General features: G+C 54.9%; 1 non-coding gene across 1 annotated transcript; it reads left to right on the forward strand.

The window, feature by feature from the left end:
• Window positions 1-1,506: 1,506 nt before the first annotated feature.
• Window positions 1,507-1,588, forward strand: TRNAS-GCU (transfer RNA serine (anticodon GCU)). The gene has a single exon. It is a non-coding gene; the product is annotated as a tRNA-Ser (tRNA).
• The last annotated feature ends 2,414 nt before the right edge of the window (window positions 1,589-4,002 follow it).

The raw sequence follows: 4,002 nt of genomic DNA on the forward strand, positions 1-4,002 counted from the left end.
CCAATCCCAACCAGCTGAGTGTCCAAAAGAGTTCCTCGCTTGGTAAAACTCGGGCTTTCTCCCTAGTTCCTGGCTTTGAGAGAGCCTCGTCTTTTGCCCCTGACATCCCATAGCAATGGAGACAAGGCCAGCTTGGGGTGAGAGCTCTTGTGGAAGGAGCCCCAGTACTCATCGGCACCCCTCGAAAGCCACAAAACACAGAATGAAGGAAGCCCAAATATTTTCTGTTGAGTGTCCCTGTGCTGCATTGATTACAGCAGGGGCTCAACCAAATGCTGCATTAATGAGAGCCAGTGATGGGCCTGGCTACTTTGTTAGGAAAGTCTTTGTTAAGAACCCAGAAAATGAATCCCAGGAACTTTTCATATCCACGATGGGGAGTGCCAGCAGTCTGGGGAAGCAGCTCGGCGCAGCATGGCATTTCCCAGGCCTGGCCTCCCTCCTGCCATGGGCTCCTGCCCTGGAGGCCATCCTGAATCTGACAGTTCTCCTTGTTCACGTCTCTGCAATTGCAGGCCCATGGGATGGGCTGGGGCTAGGAGAAACTACTTGGGGTGACCAGGGTGCAAGTGGTTCTGGCCCCAGCCCCCAAGGCTGTGCACTGCTCCCCTTTGTCCAGGATAGGAATTAACCAGGCAGAGGAGAAAGAGAGGCTGCCAGGTCCCTGCCATCGGTGTCCATCCCACGGTGCGCAATCCCGTACCCACCTTTCTGTTATCCAGCAGGGGCAGCAAGCCTGGCCTCGGCACCATGTTCCCCAGCTCAAGGTCTGACCTTCAAGTCACAGAGAGGTCTGGGCTCAGTTGTTTCAACTCTCTGCAGCACTGGAGCTCTGGCAGGTAAAAAGAGGAGCTGTGTGCAGTGGGGCTGGTGTCCCTCAGCTCCCTCTTCATTCCTGACTGTTAGCTGTGCTGGGAGAGAAGCAGCCTGTGATGAGATCCTGGGTGAGCGCCGGGGGGAACAGCACAGAGGCACCATGGCCAAGCCTGAGGCACGTGCTCTGTCCTGGTGAAAAAAGTCCACCAGTCAAGTGTGAGTGACTCCTGTCCATATGAGCTGGTGGTATCCTTCCAGAATGTGAGGGGAAGGTGGATGATGACAAACTAATCTCAAAGTCAGGCTTGAGTCCTTTGGAGGCGCTGAGCCGCTGTGTGGTCAGTCTCTGGTGTTCCTTCCCGGGAAGGAGCGTGGGGCTCTGCTGTTCAGTCATTTTCTGATGCAAACGCCAAGACCTATTTCCCAGAGTGCCCGGAGCTCAGCCCAGCTGTCAGGAGAGTGGAGCAGTCCCAAAAGGCAAAAGCTGGAGGCTGTCTCCTCTCTCCCATGTCAAAGAGTATAAAAAGCTGTAGGCATCAGAAGCTGGAGCTGGAGGTGCAGCAGGAACATGAGCAGGAGCAGGAGCAGCAGGAGCAGCAAGATCAGGAGCAGTGGCAGCAGCAGTGGCAGGAGCAGCAGAAGGAGCAGCAGAAGGAGCAGCAGAAGGAGCAGCAGGAGCAGCAGCATGCTGACGAGGTGGCCGAGTGGTGAAGGCGATGGACTGCTAATCCATTGTGCTCTGCACGCATGGGTTCGAATCCCATCCTCGTCGGTCAGCCCAACAATGGTCAGAGTTTCTGAGCGTGAGCGGCTCCATGTGTGCCCCCAAGTAAGCCTTTGTTTTGAGATGAGGGTTGCCTGAAAAGAACTTGCAAGGTTTTCAAGTGGCTCAGGACACACCTCAACCTCTTCTGTCTCCACATAGGCAAGAGGAACAAAAAGGGCAAGAAGGAAGATCCAGGCAACTCACACGATGGTCAGCCTCTCCTCAACCCCTGGCAAGATGATAGAGCAAACCATCCTGGAAGCAGTTTCCAAACATAGGTAGCACAGAAAGTTGGTTGGGAGTAGTAAGCATTTACGATTTACGAAGGGCAACTCATGCTTAACCAAGCTGGTAGCCTTCTACAGTGAGGTGACGAGCTTGGCGGAGAAGGGAAGAGCACTGGATGTTGTTTACCTTGCCTTCAGGAAGGCTCAACCAGCCGCAGGAACGAAAAGCAAAACACGCGTAAACCACTTTCTGTCACAGAACATTTCAAGCAAGGTATTCTTTTATGGGAGGCATCGCTCTCGTCTGTCCACAGAATCTCAGAATCGTTGGGGTGGGAAGGGACCTCCTGAGATCCTTTAGTGCAAGCCAACTGCTCCAGCAGGGTCAACTTGAGCAGGTTGCTTAGGACATAGTCCAGTTGGTTTTGAGTATCTCCAAGGACGGAGACTCCACAACCTCTCTGCACAACCTGGTCCACTGTGTGAATCCCCTGACAGCAAGAAAGCGGTTTCTTGCCTTGAGATGGAATTTCAGGTGTTTTATTTTGTGCCCACTGCCTCTTGCGCTGGCACTTGGTACTACTGAGAAGAGGCTGGCTCCCTCTTCCTTCCCTTCCATCAGGTATGGAAGAACCCCAGCTCTCACAGACTCCCCTCATATTTCAGACACACCAAGCCCTTAACCAGTTTTGTGACAAAGCAGGGAGCTGCAGGGAAGACCCGTGTGGAGGCAGGAGTAGCCAGCAGCCAGCCATGCCACCAAGGGATGTGCTGTCCTGGGTGGTCAGGAGCAACTTGGCAGGGGTCAGAGGGACAGGGACAATCCAGTGTGGTTATGAAAGGCACAGAGGTGGCTGGAGCCTCTTGCTGCCCACACGACCTCCCCTCTCTTGCACACATTTGCACTTCTGCCTCTCGGCCCACCTGCCTCCCTCCTCCAATCCCTGGACATTTCCTTGGGATATCTCTTCCCCACCACCGTGGGCCTCTTGCTCTCCCCACCCTGCTCTCCTCTGGACGCGCTGCCCAGTAGTTTTGCACTTCCAAGGATGCCTCGTGGCTCATGGTGATCAGCACCTGTGAGCAGCGTGCCTGGACACAGCAGCATGCAAACAAGATGAGAGAAGAAGAGACTGGGGTTTGGCCAAGGGGCTCAGAGCTCAGAATGCTGCTGACCCCCACCCCCTGCCCACCCCCCCGCCAGCCTCGCATATCCCTAAGGCCTGTGAGCCAGGTAGAGGGGACCACTGCCCCCACTGCCAGCCCAGTTGGGTCTGAATCCAGAGGGAGAGGCCGTGGGAGACGAGAAAGGGGCTGCCTGCTGCAGAGAGGTCAGCTTCTTCATCGGCACCTTAATCTCCCCTGGCCAGCCTCAGGGAGGAGAAGAAGAGCAGAACGCTTCCTCATCGACACGTGAGCTTGGCGGTTTGGATGGCCCAGAAGGATCCCTCTCTGTTCGGTGGCTGCTCAACACGACAGCCCAGCAGAGCTCAGGCTGTCTGTGACAGGTATACGTCACCCCACCCCTCCCCTGCACGCCCCTGGTAAAGATCGCGCTTTTGGCATGGCGATCAGCAGCTTTTTGTGCCTCATATTTGCGCCTTTTGTGCTCTGCCGTGCCCCCAGTCACGTATACACACACCTCGGCAGGGGGAGCAGGAGAGGCGGGACCCCTTGGTCACCCGACAGGGTCTACAGCCAATGAGGTGCCTTGGCTCAGAGAAGCTTCTAGATCATGACCAATTATGACCACACCTCAGATCTGACCCAGGCTATAAATGGGGCACAGCTGGAGACCCCCTTTGAGTGTGGTCTTCTTGGAGCAGTGGGCCTGTGTTTGGGACCTCTCCCCTTGGGTTGGGACGCTGCCTGAGGAAACTTCCCGGGACTGAGTGCCCTCACCTCCTTTGGTGAGTGATTTCTTCTGGATATAGCCTTGACTGAGCCCCCACCCGCCAGGGTGAGCAATTATGTCTTCTGGGTACCCATGAGAGAGAGAGATTCCCCCTTTGTGAGTGAGTGTGTGTGCATGCGCTTTGGATCATCATTCTTGTGTGTATTGCCGTGTAGTAACAATACCCCAAGGACACCTTGAACCTGTTAGATGTTAAATGTTATCGGCGTGTTGATTGGTTTCAGTTTACCCCTGTTTCTCATTGGTTTCTCTTGTGTGGTTTTGGCTGTTTTGCGAAA

Source organism: Mycteria americana, chromosome 16 (genome assembly GCF_035582795.1).
Source record: "Mycteria americana isolate JAX WOST 10 ecotype Jacksonville Zoo and Gardens chromosome 16, USCA_MyAme_1.0, whole genome shotgun sequence".
In the NCBI taxonomy this organism is placed as follows: domain Eukaryota; kingdom Metazoa; phylum Chordata; class Aves; order Ciconiiformes; family Ciconiidae; genus Mycteria; species Mycteria americana.